This window comes from Panthera pardus, unplaced genomic scaffold, assembly GCF_024362965.1.
Source record: "Panthera pardus isolate Hobbes unplaced genomic scaffold, ASM2436296v1 HiC_scaffold_7, whole genome shotgun sequence".
NCBI classification, from domain to species: domain Eukaryota; kingdom Metazoa; phylum Chordata; class Mammalia; order Carnivora; family Felidae; genus Panthera; species Panthera pardus.
The window spans coordinates 37,632,573-37,654,507 of NW_026527002.1; the positions used below are offsets into that span (position 1 = coordinate 37,632,573).

The window sequence follows — 21,935 nt, forward strand, 5'->3', positions numbered from 1 at the left end:
TCCTTTGGATAAATGCTCCGTAGTGCAATTGCTGGGTTGTAGGGTAATTCTGTTTTTAATTTTTTGAGGAACCTCCACACTGTTTTTCCAAGTGGCTACACCAGCTTGCACTCCCACCAGCAGTGCAAAAGAGTTCCCCTTTCTCTGCATCCTTGGCCAACATTTGTTGTTTCCTAAGTTTAGCCATTCTGACAGGTATGGGGTGGTATCTCATTGTGGTTTTGATTTGTATTTCTCTGATGATGAGTGATGTTGGACATCTTTTCATGTGTCTGTTCACCATCTGGTTATCTTCTTTGGAAAAGTATCTATTAATGTCTTCTGCCTATTTCTTCACTGGATTATTTGTTTTTTGGATGTTGAGTTTGGTAAGTTCTTTATAGATTTTGGATACTAACCCTTTATCTGATATGTTATTTGCAAATATCTTCTCCCATTCTGTCAGTTGCCTTTTAGTTTTGTTGATTGTTTCCTTCACTGTGCAGAAGTTACTTATCTTGATTAGGTCCCAGTAGTTCATTTTTGCTTTTATTTCCCTTGCCTCTGAAGACATGCCGAGTAAGAAGTTGCTACAGCCAAGATCAAAGAGGTTGCTGCCTGTTTTCTCCTCTAGGATTTTGATGGTTTCCTGTCTCACATTTAGGTCTTTCATCCATTTTGAGTTTATTTTTGTGTATGGTGTAAGAAGGTGGTCCAGGTTCATTTTTCTGCATGTCGCTCTCCAGTTTTCCTACACTATTTACTGAAGAGACTGTCTTTTTTTGCATTGGATACTCCTTCCTGTTTCGTCAAAGACTAGTTAGCCATATATTTGTGGGTCCATGCCTGGGTTCTCTGTTCTGTTCTATTGATCTATGTGTCTGTTTTTATGCCAGTACCATACTGCCCTGATGACTACAGCTTTGTAATACAGCTTGCATTCTGGAATTGTGATGCCTCCAGGTTTGGTGTTCTTTCCAACATTATTTTGACTTTTCTGGGGTTTTTTTTCTGGTTCCATACAAATTTTAGGATTTTTTTTTAGCTCTGTGAAGGATTCTGGGTGTTATTTTGATAGGGCTTACATTGAATATGTAGATTGTTCTCAGTAGTATCGACATTTTAACAATATTTGTTCTTCCGATCCATGAGCATGGAATGTTTTTCCATTTGTTGTGTCTTCAGTTTTTTAATAAGCTTTCTATGGTTTTCAGCATACGGATCTGGAGTCCTGGGCCAGATTGCTTCCCAGGAGGATTCTACCAGATGTTTAAAGCAGAGTGAATACCTATTATTCTCAAGCTGTTCCAAAAAATAGAAATGGAAGTAAAGCTTCCAAACTCATTCTATGAAGCCAGCATACCTTCATTCCAAAACCAGGCAAAGATACTACTAAAAAGGCCAATATCCCTGATGAAACTGGATGCAAAAATTATCAACAAGATACTAGCAAGTTGAATTCAACAGTACATTGAAAGAATTATTCACCATGACCCAGCAGGATTTATTCCTGGGCTGCAGGGCTCGTTCAGTACTCACAAATCAACCAACAGGATATACCACATTAATAAAAGAAAGGATAAGAACCATTTGATCCTTTCAGTAGATAAAAGCATTTGAAAAAAACATTTGACAAACTATGGCCTTCTTTCTTGATAAAAACCCTTAAGAACGTAAGGATAGAAGGAACATACCTCAACATCATAAAGGCCATATATGGAAGGCTCCCAACTAGTATTATCCTCAGTGTGGAAAAACTGAGAGCTTTCCCCCTAAGTTCAGGAGCACGACAGGGATGTCCACTCTTACCACAGTTGTTCAACATGGTACTGGAAGTCCTAGCCTCAGCAATAAGACAACAAAATGAAATAAAAGGCATGCAAATTGCCAAAGAAGAATCAAACTTTCACTCTTTGCAGATGACATGATACTCTACATGGAAAACCGCAAAGACTCCAGCAAAAAACTTCTAGAACTGCTATGTTAATTCAGCAAAGCCATAGGATATAAAATCAACATACAGAAATCGGTTGTATTCAGGGGCACCTGGGTGGCTCAGTCAATTAAGTGTCTGACTTCAGCTCAGGTCATGATCTCACGGTTCGTGGGTTCGAGCCCCATGTCGAGCTCTGTGCTGACAGAGCCTGGAGCCTGCTTCGGATTCTGTGTCTCCCTCTCACTCTCTCTGCCCCTCCCCTGCTCATGCTCTGTTGCAGTCTCTGTCTCTCAAAAGATAAATAAACATTAAAATTTTGTCTTAAATAAATAAAAAATAAAAATAAATAAATAAAAAGAAATCCATTGCAATTCTATACACCAATAATGAAGCAGCAGAAGGAGAAATCAAGGAATCAATCCCATTTACAGTTGCACCAAAAACCATAAGATACCTAGGAATAAACCTAACCAAACAGTATTATTTATCTTTAATAAAACTGTTAACAAAACAACCATAGTTGATCATTGTATGTAGTTCTAATTTACATTTTTGAAACAACATTATTTGCTTTTGTACTGAACTCTCCAAAGCAAAATGAGAAGGGATTAGAATGGACTATGGTCTAGAATTAATTTAATATGCCAGAAGTTATAAGAGGGAAGAGTATAACCTGCCAAGCGTAGTAGGCCTCAACTTGAAATCATTTGAATTTCCTCTTCTAGTTGTCAGAAAGGAACAGAGAGAGGGAGATCAAAAATGGAATGACAGAAAGGAGAAATTAGAGGGATAGAAAAAAACATGTGAATAAGGTGGGATAGGAAAAGTTAATTCAGTTACTCGTTTGATTTTAAGGATTGTTTCCTTGAATGCAAAACTAACTCTATATGATTGATGAAGTTGCCCTGGAAGGGGAAAAATATTTTCTCTAATAGTAGTGCTCCTTGATAATTCATTTCAATAACATAAAAATGGCCCTGTCACAAAGTAGCACATTTTGCCAAAGCATGTCATGTAAAAAATCAATAAAATTAGTGGAGGAAGATTTAGGCTTGCGGGGTTCTAGTGTAATGTCACAGACGCCCGGGCACCGGTGGTCTGGAACAGATCATGAACCGTGGAGAGAAGAGAAGATGAATCATGTAAAGATTATTTGTCATGCATATAGAGAGTTGACAGATATGTAACACCATCAAAATCACCAAGTATGCTCTATTGAACAGCTCAGAGGAAAGACCCCAGCCATTAGGGAACAGGAGATCCAGGGTTTCATTATTCTTTCTGTATCTTATTAGTGGGGTTCAGGTCTGTGTATTTCCATTGAAATCATTAAATTCTCATTTGTTTTTATTGTGCATGTATCTTTACTTCCCAAGTACACAGGATTCAGCATCACTTTCACTCAGTTAAAATGAATTAATATAATTTTGTTGTTGTTTCTAGTTTTCTTGCAGGAAGAAGGAGTGTTTTGGAGAAATGTATCAGTAAAAGCCTTTGCCTAATATCCTACATGTCCACTCATTGTGGGAAAATGTCTAGTTTCACCATAGATGAATGTCTGTCAGGAAGAGTGCAAGCTAACATCTGCCAAATTTCTACTCTGCACAAAACACTGTTGTAAACATTTTATGCTGTTACAGTCTTTTAAATTACCACCATCTATCATGGCTTTGAAAGTTCAGTAACTTACCAGGGTCATATAACTTGCAAAGGGTGGATCAGGGAGTCAAAGCAGAACATTGTGGCTTCAAAAATATTTTTAATGTTTGGGGCCCCTGGGTGGCTCAGTCGGTTAAGCGCCGACTTCAGCTCAGGTCACGATCTTGCGGTCTGTGAGTTCGAGCCCCGCATCAGGCTCTGGGCTGATGGCTCAGAGCCTGGAGCCTGCTTCCAGTTCTGTGTCTCCCTCTCTCTCTGCCCCTCCCCGTTCATGCTCTGTCTCTCTCTGTCTCAAAAATAAATAAACGTTAAAAAAAATTTTTTTTAATGTTTACCTATTTTTGAGAGAGAGAGACACAGAGAGAGCACGAGTGGGGGAAGAGCAGGGAGAGAGGGAGACACAGAATCTGAAACAGACTCCAGGCTCTGAGCTGTCAGCACAGAGCCCGACGCAGCTCAAACTCATGAACCGAGACATCATGGCCTGAGCCAAAGTCGGCCACTGAACCGGCTGAGCCACCCAGGCGCCCCCAGGACATTGTGGCTTCGAAGTGTGAATTTTCTCATCATAATGTGTTTTCCCACCCATCCCTAACTTGGCTATGCCCATTTTAAATAGAAGAAACTGAGGCTGAGATGGATTGATGTGCTTATGTCTTGCTCTTCTATTTGTGGGACCTCATTGATACTTCTTAGAGTTTTTAGCTTTGGGGGGTTTTTAGCTTTTTTAGCTTTTAAATCCATGCTCAATTTTATTTTCTCAGTTTCATCTTTATAGAAAGACATTCGGAAACTAGGATTCAGGGCACCTGGCTGGCTCAGCCGGTAGAGTGTGCAACTCCAGATTTCAGGGTCATGAGTTCAAGCCCCATGTTGAGCATGGAGCCTACTTAAAAAAAATGCAATGAAAATTTAAAAATCCCTTGATTTAAAAACAACAAAAAAGGAAACTAGCCTTCACCCAAATGAAACAAAGATAACATTTTTTTCTAATGATAAATTTATATTTAATATATCGTTTCTTTACCTTTTCAGATTTGCCATAATCCTAAAATACAGATAGTACTGTTTGAACCTGAGAAAAACATAGTTATACGTGAATGATTATTGCACAAAAGCACTGCCAAGACAGTTGTCATCCCTGAAGCTGATCTCCCACAGGAAAATTCTTAAGGAATCTGGGAGAGTGCTAGGAAGGCAGGGGTCTGCATGTGCTCGGTGATTATACCTGGCCAGGTGCATCTGCTAGTTTCAGCCGGTCAAGGATGCCGACTTGGAAAGGCCACATTGCATCATTTATATACCTTCCTGAGTTTCTTTCACGGAATATTTCCATTGAGACTCTTTGCTGCTTCTAGAGCCACACCCAGAAACAGGATCATCCGACGTAGCTGAACCGTAGCACAAGAACATGGAGAGAACTCTCTGAAAATAATTGCTAGGAGGAGGTTACTGGTAGTTAAGCGGTAGTCACCCGTGTTGTTTCTAAGAGGGCGGGGCACCTAGGCCTGGGTTGTGATGTGTGTACTGTATTATCTGCCATGGGTGCATTTATTATTTTAAGTAATAGTAGCAGCTTATATTTACTGAGTGCTGACTGTTTGCCTGACCCTGTCAACTGTTTCAATATTTATCTCCTTTCATCCTTGGAACAACATGTAAAGCTAAATTTGCCATGATCTTCACTTTATGGTTGAGGAAACTGAGCCTAATAGGAATTACATAACCTGGCTAAGATCATGCAGCTTGAAAGTAAGAGAATTCAGTTCAAACTCCATGAGCGTGAAGAAATTTCACTATTACTACCCACCAGTGGTTCTCAACTTTGCCTTCTTATTAGAATGACTTGAGAGCTTTTTTTTAAAAGTCACTAGGCCAAGACTACACCTAAGACCAATTAAGTAAGAACTCTGGGCGCAGGGGCTTGGCATCAGTATTTGTAAAGCTTTCAGGTGGTTCTAATGGGAAACCAGGGTTGGGAGTCTGCATTATGACTTGTTGCTTTTCCTGGTGCACCCCTAACTCCTGGGAGGCACCTGTATTTAAGAGATACTTGTAGAACACTGAGAATGATACTAACAAGTTAAGTGTTCGGGAGTTTACTAACCTAGAAGGGAGATAACATATATATTCTGTTTATCAGCTAAATGGCGATACAAGTTGGTTGGTTTGGAGAGAAAAGTTATAGAGCCTAGGATTTCAAGGATAGGTTTGGGGGTTCTCAAACTACCAAATTAGTTTTTGCGTATGTGTAAATATGCAGTTTTCAGGTGGATAAATGGATACAGAAGATCCGTGGCTTTAATCACATTCTCAGTGGGGTCAGTGTTGCAGGAAAGGCTAAGAATCACAGCTGAGGGCTCAGGAGAAAGGATGTAAAGAAGGGCTAGCGTGGTCAGAAACAACTTCGTGAGGAGCATGGAACACACACCCAGCATCGAAGGGGCTCATGACAATCTGAGAGGGAGGAAGGGAGGGAGGAAGGAAGGAAGGGTCTTTCCAGGTTCAGGGGAGAGAAGGAACACAGTTCATGGAGGAGGAATATACCTACTACTGTAAGGGTGGTGTAAGATAAGTTAAGCCTGAGGACTCTATGGGAGAATTTTTTATACTAGAGATCATCTTTTTTTCTTCCTTTTAGGTCTCACACTAATTAATAGATTTCTTCTCTATATAGACTGTATACTATAGCCTTTATAGTGAAAGGCTCAGTACTCTACTGAATAAGGGCTTCTACAGATCCCTTTATTAGCATTCGGTAACAATCAGGTATTACCACACTGGCTCCTCAGATTGCTGTGATGATAAGGTCTCTGATGGAACTGTTTCCATTGTCTAAGGAGAACTGAAGACACTCCCCTCAGTGTCCCCTCTTCTGATCTTAGGAGGGACCATCAAGGAGAGGTTCATCCACAAGGCTGTGTTAACAGGAACTTCTCTCCCTCAGAATAATCCAATGTGACTGGCGATGATGACACGTAGTTCCACCTTTCCCTTCCTCATTTGAGCTTCTGGCAAAGAAGAAAGCATGCAGAATTTCCCTGACATTAGGAAAGATAAAAGACTAAAGAGAATCTTATGCATTTGTTCTCTTTCCTTTGCCACGATATAATCAAAACTTGGCAATAAGACAGCGTAGGTCTTGCAATATACACCATCTTCTCCTAATAAAAGGTGATCCGTGCCTTATGGTTAACAGTAAAGGAAATGCCGTCACATGGCAAATAAATGAGAACCTCTCACCCTTTTGTTCTGCTGAAGCGTAATTAATCTAAATGTCCCTAGGAATGAGAGGTACCACTTTGGGGGATACTAATTATGTTCCAGGCACTGGGCTAAAGGCACTACATATGTTAGGTTATACAGTCTTCACAAGTAATCCTTTGAGAAAGGTATAGTAATTATTATTCCTAATTACACATGAGGGAATTCTAGCCTAGAAATACAAGTAATTTGCCTAAGGTAAGTTTACCATCTGGTAAAAGGTAGAGCCAGGCACAAGCTCAGATCTCCTGATTCTCAGCCACTACAGGATCCTGCCTCGCGGTACAGATCCCAGCCGAGGTGTGAAGCATGAAACTGGTCCATTGAGAATGGGACATTATCTCATAGCAATAAATTGCAGAGGGAATTGCCAGGACTTGGGAGGATGAGTCAGACATGAACACACTGATGTGGTATTTCTTTCTATATAAATGGCCTCTCAGTTAGTTTGGAGGTAGCCTGTCTTAACAGTTATACTCATTGAATAGGGGCTCTATACATAAATTGTGGTACTTTCATTTGGTAGAAAAGTATGTAGCTACTAAAGATTGAGACATATATGGATACGTAAGGATGTCCAAGAAATATTGTCAAGTATAGAATGGCCTGCAGAGTGTGCTACTTTTTGATAAAGAAAAAAGAGAGAAAATACATATGCATGAACTGGTTAAGTGTATGTAAGGATGTCATTGGAAAGGTACACACGGGGTTGGAAATTGTAGACACCCCTGTTAGAAGTGAACTGTACGGGTAGGGGAGGAGATGGGAGGGAAACAGTTATCACCGGAGGTGCTGTCTTACCTTTTGAATGTTATGCCATGTCATAGATTGTCACCTGCTCAAACACACAGGTACACCGTATGTATGATGATAAAGATGAAGCTTTCAGTGGCAACACATGTTTCAGATAAACTTGCAAAATTGAGTTTTGGAAATCTTAGTAAAATGAGGCATCTGGTGAAACAAACCAATGAGGTAGCTTCATGTATTGGTCCTGAAGGGGGATATGCAGGGCATTGAAGGAATATATTGATCAGCACATGTATGTAGATGTTTGTATTTGTTCATGATTGAATTTATATGGTTTTTCCCTGAGAGTGATTTTTTAAAAACGTAAGATCGGAGTGCCTGGGTGGTTCGGTTGGTTAAGCATCTGACTCTTGGTTTCGGCTCAGGTCATGACCTCACAGTTCATGAGTTCGAGCCCTGCATCAGGCTCCACGCTGATAGCACAGAGGCTGCCTGGGATTCTTTCTCTCCCTCTCTTTCTGCCCCTCCTCCACTCTCTCTGTCTCTCAAAATAAATAAACTTAATTAAAAAAAATTTTTTTAATGTTTATTTTTGAGACAGAGAGAGACAGGGCATGAACGGAGGAGGGTCAGAGAAAGGGAGACACAGAATCTGAAACAGGCTCCAGGCTCTGAGATGTCAGCACAGAGCCCGACGCGGGGCTCAAACTCACGAACTGCGAGATCATGACCTGAGCCGAAGTCGGACACTTAACCGACTGAGCCAACCAGGCGCCCCTTAATTTTTTTTTTTTAAATATGAGATCACTAGGCAGTTTTTGAGTGGATAGATTAACAAGTGGAATAGAAGGGATTCTATTGGATATTGGAGATAGGAAGTGCATGCAAAGTTCAAAATGTTGTTATAAAGTATTCTCCTTACTTCTCCTCCCCCAACTCACATACAAAACTTAGAACATCAGAAGCTTGATAACAGTACATGAGAATGTTGGAATAGATACCATATATCTTGATTCCACATGATAACCTCTCTCCTCTTTCACTTACGGTTAACATTTTGCATTTTTAAACATTATGTAGTGCTTACTTTTTGCAATTTCTGTCCTTTCCGAAAACATACGTAAGTCCCAGAAGAATTGATTTTCCCCTCATATACATATCAAGCACTTGAGTGAATTTTTGTGAAAACACAAGACTGATTTTAAGAAGAAAAAAAGAGGAAAAATTCATTTCTTACTCTGAAAACTGTCTTTCTTCACAAGATTGAACAATCTCCTGGAATGTTTCTACTGGCCGTTCTTACACTATTTGCGTGATAACAAAGATTGAAGTCTGAAAGGCAAAGTGATGTTTGAAATAAGCCAACAAGACTGGATTTTAGAAATATGAGAAAGAAGGATCAGGCATTTTCTGAGGCACACCAGATTCAGAATTATGCACAACAACTTTTTATCATATAAAAAGAAAGGTTTAAACATGTCCCAAACCCGTAATTTTTCCTACTCTCCAAAGTAACCTTTTTATTTCTTAGTTCTTGTCATCTTTTGAAAAGATTTAGACATTGCTAGTCATATCAGCCTTTTTAAAAATTAAGACCGGGGGCGCCTGGGTGGCGCAGTCAGTTAAGCGTCCAACTTCAGCCAAGTCACGATCTCGCGGTCTGTGAGTTCGAGCCCCGTGTCAGGCTCTGGGCTGATGGCTCGGAGCCTGGAGCCTGTTTCCGATTCTGTGTCTCCCTCTCTCTCTGCCCCTCCCCCATTCATGCTCTGTCTCTCTCTGTCCCAAAAATAAATAAAAAAAAAAAAAAGTTGAAAAAAAAATAAAAATTAAGACCATCTTCTGACACTTTTTGTATATTTACAAAAATCTGTGTGTGAGTTTTGCGAGACTTACGCATTTTGTGAAACCCCTTATGCACGAAGCCATTTTATATGGTGCCACAACAGAACATTTTCCATGGAAATTTTATTAAGTAATATACAAGGAGATGGGAGAGTATTAACATATTTAATACTTTCTTGATGTTTTTTGAAAACCCTTTAAGACTTAGTGTCATAAGCGTCTTTTTTTCAGTTAAAATCAGGCTTTTCTAAAATCCAATTATTTTAAGATTAGACCGTCGATATCTAACTTATTTGTGACAGAACCAGAAGCAGATTCCGGTTTTTATCTTACATTGTGCTGTTTCTATACAAAACACGTTTCTTAGAAATAAATTCTGAAAATTAAAGTAGAGGCATTAAAACCAGTCACACTATACCAGCTCTCTGTATTGGCATTTCTCAAAGTGTAGGCCACAGATGGACTGTGGCCCACCAACTGTTACTTGTCCATGATGCGATATGAAGAAAACTTGACAGTATTTAGAAACTTCCATAGCATTTTGACATTGCTACGCTATCCAAGCACATGGTCTAGTAATTCATTTTTATAGTTTTTTACAAAACTATACAGAAAGTTTTTACAAAACTTTCTGGCAGAAAGTGGAAATTTAAAAATCTCATCCTTCCCCACAGAGAGTTTGAGAAACACTGCTCTGGAGAATGTTTCTGAGTTCCAAGTGGAGAAGGAGCTAGATAAGACACAACTCTGACATGGAAGGAGGAAGGGAAGGGCTTAACCTCACTCAGGAGCAGACACAGCGGAGCCTGCAAAAGTCCCATATTTTAATGTCCCATGTACAGGGAAGAGTAACTTTCCCTTTGGTAGAAAAGAACTGCTATCATTGGTTATGAACTCTCAGCCCTTTTTCAGCCACAGGTGGCATAAACTAAACTCAGAACAGATTAAGAAAGAGGGAGAGAGAGAATTCATTGATTCCATGACCAGGGGATGGTGTAAAGCTTGTCACAGGGATTCTAGGGACTTGGGGTCATTGCTTTTATTTATTCATTCATTCCATCCCACTCCACGTCCTGCCCTTCTCTCCAGTCATTTCTCTCTCAGGATTGTCACGGTCCATTCTACCACAGATAAGATTCTGCCTTGTGGTGAGGCGGGTGAGTGGCTTTGGGTAGGGTAAGGCTCTATCATATTACCTCAGTCCCTCCAGAGCTGTCCCATACATAAAATCCCAAAGGAGTACTCCAAACAGCCCCACTTGTACAGTGTGCTCGACTGGGGGCCATCATCACAGCCAAGGGGAAAGGAGAATATTTTCATGTACATGCATGCGACCAAATGGGTTGGGTTGAGTAAGGCAGATATGGGGTATTCTGATCAACAGCCCCACCAGAAACATCTAGTTGAGGGCAGGTTTCCCACAGGTAGGGGATGATGGTAGAGAAGAATGGAAGAGATGAGCAGAATAAGCAAGTTATGTCTACTGAGTTACGAAGGCTTATCTTTTCAATGTCAAAACTAATTTATGAGAAATGGCAGGAGGTGGAAGAAATAAGAGTGAAGAAAGTTAGACAAATAAAAGGGAAGAACTCTCTGGCAGATACTGGAAGCCGTGATGGGGGCAGCAGGGGAGGGGGCTTGGCATTGAGCAACGGAGAGGTGGCAGTGAGACAAAAACAGAAAAAGGAATTGGAGCGGGGGCGAGTCGCATATCCATATCTGAGGATATGAGCCATGGGACAGCTTTTTAGTTCTGGGAGATATGGATGTCGGTCAGCCAATTAGAGCTCAAAATCCTCCAACAGTTAAGAGGATAATGTTAAAGCCACAGCAACTGCTTACACTTATTTTATGCTTCGGCAGTTATAAATCACAGTATGATGAAAACAGTGCCTGGTAAATTTTTATTATTTTTCCCTGAACCTCCTCTCCAATATTTCCTTACCGATACAATTAACTGTAAAGTCAGAGTGGGTTTTTTTTTTTCCTACGTATGAAAAACTTTGCAAAAGAATCTGCGTAAAACATAGATCCGTTATATTCTCTCCTGTGCAACTTTTATACCTGACATAACGTTCAAGATGCAATTTTTAACATTATTTGTGCACAGAAAATCTGTTCAACATCAGGGCCGTGGAGAAAACTGACTTAACATCCTGTTTGAATCCTCGAAAGGGAGGTTTGAAGGCAATCTATTCACAAATGCCTGCCGTAATTAGAGAAGACTCTCTTCACGTGCTGTGAACAACTTAGTACAGGTGAGGCAGGGCCAGCTGGCAGCTGACAGAGGACGCTTGTGGCTCATGACATGAGGGTTGTAGAAAGTCTCGGTCCAAAGTAGACCGAGAAAGAGGCACCTGGGTGGCTGGGTCAGTTAAGTGTCTGACTTTGGCTTAGGGCATCATCTCACAGCTCATGGGTTCGAGCCCCGCATCAGGCTTTCTGCTGTCCGTGCAGAGCCTGCTTCTGATCCTCTGTCCTCACCCCCCTCCTTCCCCCTTCCCCCCTCCCCTCGCCTCTCTGCCTCTCTCCCACTCATGCTCATTCTTTCTCTCTCGCTCTCAAAAATAAACATTAAAAAAATAAATAAAAGTAGACCAAGACAAGAGGCTGCACTCAGCTTCAGTTAGTGCTACTTAAACTACGGTCCTGGAACCAGTAGCCGCAGCGGCATCCCTGCCGCTCAAGAGAAGCTCAAGAGAAATGCAAACTCACGGGCCACTCCTCATAATAGACAATCTCTGGGCGTGGGGCTCAGCAGTCTGTTTAACAAGCCCTCTACGTGATTCTTACCTACACTCAGGGCTGAGAGGCGCTCGTGTCAAAGCCGGCAGCCTGGCCAACCGGAAAAGCCCAAAAGGTGATTGATCGCAGAAGCCAGAATGAGGTTTGAGTTTGAAGACGGGACTGGAGATAAAAGTAAGCATTAGTGTCAGCAACGGATACACCGAAGCTACGCGGATAGGAAGCCCTGAGGGAAAAGATGCAACGGCACCTTAAGGTGACCCAGGAGAATTTTTACTCAAGTCGGTCTTCTCTACTAGGCAACGTGTATGGCTTGCAAGAGAGCAGGGTCAAATGTGCTATATTTATTTGGAACTGACCTTGTGTATGAGTGGGTTCTGTCTGCTACCAAATGGAAGTTGGACTTACGAAGAGCCAGAAGAAGTAAGTAAATAGAGGATATCCCGTTGGTATAATTATCGACCTTATGCTAGTAACGTGCAGTATATAATTGTAATAAATTTAAGCTACCACTTACAGTGCAGCAGATATTCTTTGCAGATTGTTTCACTTCTAAGAAATAATTCGATTTGAGAAATAGTGTTAAAGGTAAAGGCTGTTTACTAAAGTCACCTTGGCAGAGTCTTAAAGAAGAGATTCTTGAACCACATCTTGAATTTTTGAAGCGTAATCTCTCAGTGTTATGCCTGAAAATCTACATAAAAAAATTTTCTCCAGGTGGTTCAGATGCTCAGCTAGATTTAGAAACCTCTTAACTAGAAAACAGACATGGGTATGAACCAATTAGGTGTCTCTTTTTTTTTTTTTTTTTTTTAATTTTAGGCTTGGACAAAGAAATATGCTTCCCCCTCCTTAAGGCTACACCTGGGCCTCAGATTCCTCTTCCCTGTATCTACTTGGCCCCTCTCCACCTGTTACCACCCTTTCCTCTCTGCCTGTGGGGGCTGGGAATAGAACATTCTCTCTTCCTTTGAACTCCTCTCACTGCCTGCATTTCCTAGGCTCCCAATTTCAGGGAAGGACTGAAACGGTTGTTCAAAAGTTGCCCAAGACATTAAATGTGAACCGTACCGGTTCTTCTTCATTCATTGTTGCGTCTTGTCTTCAGTCTAGAGAACTCTTGCACCTCTCTTCTTGACTTCTGAGACCTCAGTATCAGCTGGTTCTTCACCCATCCTCTTTAGGCTCCTTTTCAGTATTTGGAACCTGGTATTTGTCTTTGTCTTATTTCACATACCATAATGCTTTCCGGGTCCATCTATGTCTTTCCAAGTGTTAGGATTCCCTTTTTCATGGCTGGACAATACTCATATGTATGTCTTACAACTTCTTTATCCACTCATCTGTCAATAGGCACTTAGGTTATTTCCATATCTTGGATATTGTAAACAATGCTGCAATGTGAAGATCTTCTTGACTAGTGTTTTTATTTTCTTCATATAAATAGCCCGAAGTGGGATTACAAGATCATATGGTAGTTCTATCGCTAGTTTTCTTAGGACCCTCCATACTGTTTTCCATAGTGCTGTACCCGTTTGCATTCCCACCAATTGCGCATCGAGATTACCTCTTTTCCATTCTCTCACCAACACGTGTTATTTATTATCTTTTGGATGATAGCCATTCTGACAGTTGTAAGGTGTTATCTCAGTATGGTTTTGATTTGCATTTTCCTGATAATTAGTAATGTTGAGCACCTCGTCATGCACCTGTTGGTCATTTGTATGTCTTGAAGAATGTCTGTTCAAGCCCTCTGGCAATTTTTCAGTGAGATTTATTTGGGTTTTGGCTAGTGAGTTATTGGAGTTCTGTATATGTTTTGGATATTAACCCCGGATCAGATATACAATTAGCAAATATTTTCTCCCATTCCATAGATTGTCTTTTCATTTTGTTACTAGTTTCCTTTGCTGTGAAAAAGATTTTAGTTGTTAAGTCCCGCTTGTTTGTTTTTTCTTTTGTTGCCTTTACGTTGGGTGCCATGTCCAAAAAAGTCGTTGCCAACACACAGTGTCAAGTTGTTCACGCTCCTGTGTTTTCTTCAAGGAGTTTTGTCGTTTAAGGTCTTATATTTAAGTATTTAACTTCCATTTTAAATTTAAGCCTAATCAATTTGAGCTCAGGTTTGTGTATGGTGTAAGATGGGGGTCCAGTTTCATTCTTTGTATGTGACTGTCCACATTTCCCAGCACCATTTATTAAAGACGCTGTCTTTTCCCTATTGTGTATTCTTGGCACCTTTGACATAAATTGACTGTCAGTTGTCAATTGTAATTGATGGGTTTATTTCTGGGCTCTCTAGTCTGTTGAGTAGATACATGTTTTTATGCCGATAACATAGTGTCTTGATTATCATAGGTTTATAATATATAAAGTTTGAAATCAGGGAACATGATGCCTCCAGCCTCCTTCTTCCTTCACAAGATTGCTGTTTGGGGTCTTTGGTGATTGCCTACACATTTTAGGATTATTTTTCCTACTTCTGAAAAATGACATTGGACTTTTGATAGGGATTGCACTGAATTTATAGATTGCTTTGGATATTAATATTAATTAATATTAATGAATATATATATTCATTAATATTAATTAATATTAATATATATTGATTATATATTAATTAATATTAATATAGTATTAATATTCTTCCAATCCATGAGCACAGAATATCTTCCTCTTATTTGTGTCTTCGGTGTCTTTCATCAATGTCTTATAGATTTCAGTGCAGCAATCTTTCACATCCTTGGTTCGATATGTTGCCAGGTTTTTAACTGTTTTCATGCATCGTAAATGGAATTATTCTGTACTGGTGTCTTAAATTAGGGTCATCTATAGGATTCAGTTCAAAAAGTACTAATCGTTAATCCATGCCTTGTGTCAGTTCCTGTTTTTCATATTTGTTATACTGTAAGTGGGATAAAGTACCTGCCCTTGTGTGACTTCAGAGTCGGGTGGAGGAAGCGCAAATTGGAGAACTCACTATCCTCACCTTTGGTAGGTGTGAGGACGGGATGTTTTAGATTGAAGAGTCTGAATGAAAATTCGTCCATGGTTCCTGCTACAAACACTGTGCAGTTTGACTATTCCTATGGTTTTGAGTACCCACATGTGATGACTCCAAATATCTATTATTGAGTCCAGAATGGTAAAGAATGGTTAAGAGCATTCTTGAGTCAAACGTACCTGGGTTTGAATCCTGGCCCTGCCACCCGATAGATGTGTCACTTCAGACAAGTGGCTTACCTTCACCTAAGACCTAGTCCCCTAGTTGTACAATGGGGATGGTGAAATCAGAGATGTAGGAAGTTAGACACACCAGATAAAGCTCTCAACACTGTTGCACCTGGCATATGTCAAGTACTCCCTGTATGCTGTTGCCATTTAACTTTGAGTTCTTGTTGTTTTTTTTTTAATTTGTTATTTTTATTTTTCCCCATAGTTGACTCCTCAAGGTAGCGTAAGCTTTCATTTGGAATTCCTAAACTTCCATTCATCTAATGCAACGTAGTAACAACTTTTAGTAAGAACTTTTGAACCAGCTCTTCAGTTCACCAAATGCTCCAGGGTTACTAAAATGACACAGAGGGGAAAAGACGGTACTGTTTTGTGTGTGTGACTTTTGAACCTCCCACAGTGTGTAGCAGAACACGTAGTAGCTTCCCAGGTACGTGACCAAGTACCACGGACTGGGTAGCCTCAAATACCAAATTTTTTCTGGAAGCTAGAAGTCTCATCAAGGGCCATGCTTTTTCTGAAGGCTCCAGGGCGGGTATTCTTCCTTGCTTCTTCCAGCTGCTAGCTGATAGTTGCTGGCGAGCGTTGGTATTCTTGACTTATGGCAGCATCATGCCAGGCTCTGCCTTCCTGTCTCTGAATCCAAGCTTCCCTTCCCTTCTATAGATCGCATCACTGGATTAAGGCCAACCCTCACTCAGTATGACCTCATCTTAACTTGATTACATCTGCAAGGATCCTATTTCCAAACAAGACCATAGGCATAGGTATGGGGTTTAAAACTTGAACGGGTCTTCTTGGGAGACACAGGTCAACCCAGTACAATGCACGCAGCAAATGTTTACTATATCTTGGGGGAGTAAATGATTAACTTTCGACTGGAAAAGCAGTGATTTTCCAATCTCATTTTGTCTCTCGCATGAGACGTTGTGTTTATGTGTGAAAATAGTCGGTCCTTAATTGGCCCCAGTATGAGCAGGGTTCAGACTCTTGCGTGTGGTACCTCCTACAAATTCCTCCTATAGAGGACACCCAAATGCAAAGTCTGTTATGATCACTATAGACTCTAAGCCTGCACTTAGAGCCAGCTGCTTGCCAAATGCTGCCTGCCTACAACACTCCGTAGCCCTCATCTCCATATCCTTGGGACCATTTCACCTGTAATCACAGGGTCTGACTCACTTTTGGCTCTAGGAACAATTGTGGCCTTCAGCAGAAGGGATTTACAGAGCTCTTACGAGTGTTTACTCAGTTGTCCTGGAATGCCACGTCATGTCAACCATGTTGATAGCCTGGCCTCATTTATTGTCTTGCTTCTGACAACTGAGTATTTGTCTTGATTATAAGAACGAATCTTAAAAAAGATGGTAATTATGTGAAATGATGAATGCGTTCGTCAGCCTGATTGTGGTAATCATTTTACACTGGGAAAAAATTTTAATGTTTAAAAACAATCTCCATTTCTGGCCTGGTTCTGGTTTCCTTGGCTCATTGCACGGCCCAAGCCCCTATTTGATAACCCTTGTGGTATTGCTGTTCTTTTATAAGCAAGGACCTGCATTCATGCTGGGCCCTCATATTCAGTTCTTGGGTCAGGGGTCTGGTGACTAAAGTAACTTGCCCCCCCCCAACCCACCTATGAGGATATCTGAATAGAATCTGCTCCTAAAATCCCTTTGGCCCCCGTTCTGTCTCTCTTGTCCTCCAGATGGATGTCTCTCAGCTGAGAGCGCTCACCTCAGTTCAGTTTGTGTCTGTAGCACCTGATCTCCCCCAGGAGGCACATCCCATTCTAGGCTCCAGTCTCTCTCACAATCTGCCCTGTCCCTCTGGTGGGGCGGGGATTCTTGTGTGATCAAGTACATATACACATCATGGAATTACAATCTATCCCAACATTTGCAAGGTCAGGTCCTTTATCATTCGGATCTTCCGATACTGCTTCTGTTGATTTTCCTTAATGCTGTTTTGCTTGGTGAGTCAGAACTAGCTGAACACAGTTGCTCTGATGCTAACAGAAAGATATTCTGCTCGGATTATTCTTAGTGAACTGGAAGATCGTGATATTCTTCTGTAAAATGAACACTGTGATGGCTGAGCATATTTGTGACGTAGCCAGCCTGCTAGTCTGCCGATAAACCCAAGTGGGTATCACTACAGTGCTCCCATCAGGGAGGAGCTAAGTGCATTGCTCATTGAGTCACATTCTCCTTGCCTCAAATACTGTCTAGAAGTAAACCTCTTTGGAGGCCAGTGTTAACTCCTTCAGGTTATTAGGAAGCTTAGCAGTGTTTAGCAAACTGTTTTGCCCACTGAAGAAGAAACCTGTTTACACTGGTGATATTCAGGTGGCTGAGGGATGCACTGGAAGGTCAGTAAAAGGTGAGCTGGAACTTAGACTTTAAAGATTCCTGCTAAGATCCACAGTGTATTAATTTTGAGGAAGAAGCTAAAAATCTTGAATATAATCAGAAGCAAAGAAGGAGTTCAGAATGGTGGTTTTTCAGTAAGAGAGTCACTTATTTATACAGCAAAGGCAGCCAACTCTGTTAGAAAATACTTCAGAGATGACTAAGAATGTTAACATGAAGCCAAGACTATTTTGAGGTGGATCCTAGAATTGAGAGCTGGCGTGTAAAAGGTTCTATTAGAAAGATTCTGAATTCTCAAGTAGAAATCAGTCTGGACTTCCCAAATATTTTCTCTTTTCTTGACAGTAAACACACTCCTCAGGAAAGCAGTTTAGTTCATCTGAACTTAGAGTGCCCAACACAGAAGATCAAATCAAAACAACTTCAGCTGTCCCCAAGACTTGTAAATGAATGGTGTGCAGTGTATCTTGTCCTTGCTGTTCTTGGAGTTTCTGAGGGGTGCTTTTGCAAAATTGAGTGGCAAATCCAAACGGACAGGTATATTGTAATTTATACTAAATGGATTCACAAGTCAAGTCATGTGAACAGAATGATATGAACCTTGCCTTTTATGCTTAACATCTTTTCCTGCTTCAGTTTGCTTTTAATCATGAAGTACACTTTTCCCAGTATAAATGAAACCTTGTAATGATAAGAAAAACAAAGGTTTCAAAAGCTATAAAGAAGGAAAAAGCAAACCCACCCAAAGTCCTAGCATCCAGAAGCAATGTGATCTGCTGTTGATATGGGTTCCTCACTTCTTCCCAAGTCACATTTTTTGGTTCTATATATACATACCGTTTATATCTGGCTTCACATTTTTACGTAACTTCTAAACTTAAGCATTTTTCAAGCTATTGACAACTCTGTGGATACATTTTAATGATTATATAATGATATGCAGTTTACTTAGTTATTCAGCTAATGAACATTTAGTTTCAATTTTCCCCCACAGTTGTCAGTCAGGCTGCAATGAATATGTTTGTTCTTTACCCCTCTTTGGCATCTAGCTGAGAATGCATTCTGATAGTAACACCCCCTCTGATTCTGTTTCAGTAAGAATGTTTACAATGTAACTAGCATTTATTCTTTCCATTTAGCTTTCTTTAAAAAAAAATGGCATAGCGAAAAGAGTATAGGTTTTCTTGCTACAAACATGAAAAGAAACCGAACAATATCCCATGCTATCGGATATCCTCTGGGCTCATCTATGGCTTAATATTCCTTTACAATCCCACGTGACTACAGGCTGGAGGTATCCTGTAAGAAATCAATCCTATAGAATTCACACAGGTAAGTCTACTATAAAAAAAGAACCGGCGGCACCTGGGTGGCTCAGTCCGTTGAGCATCCAACTCTTAATTTTGGCTCGGGTCATGATCTCATGGTTCAGTTCGTGAGTTCGAGCCTGCGTGGGGCCATATGCTGACATTGTGGAGCCTGCTTAAGCTTCTCCCTCTCTCTCTGCCCCTCCCTGGCTCGCACTCTGTCTCTCTCAAAATAAATAAAATTGAAAAAGAAAAAAGAACTGTGCTTTATTACCTACTACAAACAACATAGCACAGAAAGAGCTAAAGAATGTTTGAGGAGAGGAGCACTATAGTACTTTAGGAACATAGCCTTTTATTAAGGAACAAGTGCAGCTAATGTCATGCAAATTACTCTGAACTACTATGTTTTAGGATATAGTCCACATAATTTAATTTTCATAATGGATTGAGCTGTTTATTCCTTTGAAATGAAAAAGAAATCTCATTATGAACCTGTGAACCATTCTGAAGAAAATACAAAAACAAAAGTGACCTTTAATGTCCTTTTTAAGTCTGAAGTTCTGTGAAAACAGTAAGGTTAGGAAATGACCTGTGTTTTAATGAACAAAATGTTTGAAATGATACTAAAAATTTCTAAGTGATCTAATTCTGAATCCAACAGGATTCCAAGTTTTGATGGTTTTCCCTCAAAATTCTTCACATCTGTCTATTCTTTTTGCCCCCTCCTCCAAGCTCCCATATCAGGTACTGCTTTTTGCCTCGAAATCCATATAAAGACTTACAAATCCTATGTGTGCACCACTGTATGAATATTAATACACTATAAAGTTACACAAAAAGAAATGAAAAGGCATAAAGTTAAATACAAATACAAATATTTGAGAACTGCTGGATTTGATAATGGCGTTGAATGGATATTAATTTCACTTGTATGTAAGTTTCTTCCTTGTTTATAGAAAATATACACTGATGTACTTAGAGGTAAAGGGATATCATATCTGCAACATACAATCAAATGGTTTGAAAAGACATATACAGAGAAAATAAAGAAGGTGGTAAGACAAATGAAATAAAATATTGACAACTGGGGGAGGGGTTAGGTGAAGGGCACTTGTTTTGTAGATTTTGAAATTATTTCAAAATAAAAAGTTTTAAAAGTGTGTGTGTATGTGTGTGTGTATAAAGTTGAAGTATATCTTCTTGCCTCCAGCGGATGGCCTTGCACACCCCTTGGGTTCTACCTTCCAATCTGGGATCAGCTGGCCCAGAGTCTAGTAACAATGTCCACATTGGTCTCTTGGCCTCTTTTCGCCCTCTTTTTATCGAACCTCAACCCGTCTGTCAGTGACCTTCCTAAAGTATAAGTCTGATGATGTCACTCACCTTCTTTAAAATCCTCTATGATTCCAAATTGGCAAGAGAACCAAGAAGCCTACTAGGTTATCACAGGAGACTTTTCATTGTTTGGTCCCATTCTTCATTAATGGCCTATGTTGCAGCCACAGGAACTACTCCTCGCATTTGTAGTTGTTATTGCAAATAGTGTTTCTTCTCACTGGAATGGTCTTCCTTTGTCTGCCTTTTCTACTCCTCTTTAAACTCAAAATTTTATCCTCTGGAGTCACTGCTGACCTTGCAGTCAGCCACTTCCCCCATAGCAGCAATTTAATTGCATTTTAGTTATTTACTCTATGAGTTTAAGTCTATCCAGTTGCTAGAGACTAGTGACTGGTCATACTCTTCTCAGGATCTGTTGCCACCTGGTTGATTATGACAGAACAATGCGTGGCGTGTAGCGGTGAAAGCCCGTGGGATAAATGAATGAACAGAAACCTACCCCAAAACTTCCGCAGAAGACTTTACATGTTCTGCCTGGTGGCACATACAGCTTTACAAAGAGATCTGCTTAAGGAAGGGGATGCCCTTTATCCAAGATCAAATACTCAATGTCTGGGGATAGAATCCTGAATTTAAACTCACACTACGATTAGCAACAGGACTGGTAAAATGACCCAGTGCCCAGCAACCCTGACTGCTGTGTAGACGATAACTGGATTATGATGGTTATTTACATTGAACTTTGACCTGTGGCGGTTGTATGAAGTACAAGGTTTTCAGTCAATTGGTGCTTGCAGCTGACTCTTAGTAAGTCTTTCTAATCTTTAAGAGGTTTACTTTTATTTCAATTTCATTTAAACCCGCTAAAATTAATGGGGTGCCTGCGTGACTCAGTTGGTTAAGCATCCAACCGTTGATTTCAGCTCAGGTCATGATCTCACAGGTTCGTGAGTTTGAGCCCCACATCAGGCTCTGCGCTGACAGTGCAGAGCCTGCTTGGGATTCTCTCTCTCTCTCTCTCTCTCTCTCTCTCTGCCCCTCCCTCTCTCTCTCTCTCAAAATAAATAAACTTCAAAAAAATTTTAAATGAACTTTCTAAAATTAAAATTTTATTAATGTCTCATCTAGTAGTTAATATGAGTTTTCTCCTTTAAGTTACAACGTAGTGTTGTATTTATTTATTGCCTGATTTTCGACCATTCTTGCATTCCTTTACCAAGCCTTCCTCGGTCAAGACACTATTCTGATGGGAATGTATTATATCTACTAACATTTCATCTGCTGTTCCGTAGTTACATTCGTAAAAGGCATCTGTTGTTTACATGTAAATATTAAGCCGTGTAACTCTTCATTATGTTTTAGAAATCATTCCAAGAAGACATTGAGTCAAACTTCCCTCAAAGATGGAATTCTGATAATGGAAGTTCTAGTAGTTCTACCAAGTCCGAAATCATGATAGCTAACATTTATTAAGTGCTTATTTTGTGCCACTCTTTTAACTGCTTT

The 21,935-nt window shown here is 40.2% G+C and overlaps 1 protein-coding gene and 1 long non-coding RNA gene across 2 annotated transcripts in view; one reads left to right on the forward strand and one right to left on the reverse strand.

Annotated features, from left to right (window-relative positions):
• The window catches only part of NECAB1 (N-terminal EF-hand calcium binding protein 1), a 194,173-nt gene that overhangs the window by 59,250 nt on the left and 112,988 nt on the right, over window positions 1–21,935 (forward strand). The window lies entirely within an intron of this gene.
• LOC109269473 (uncharacterized) lies at window positions 8,704–20,816 on the reverse strand. Its single transcript, XR_002081089.2, has 3 exons — window positions 20,475–20,816; window positions 12,224–12,337; window positions 8,704–8,920 (listed from the first exon to the last, which is right to left on the reverse strand). It is a non-coding gene; the product is annotated as an uncharacterized LOC109269473 (long non-coding RNA).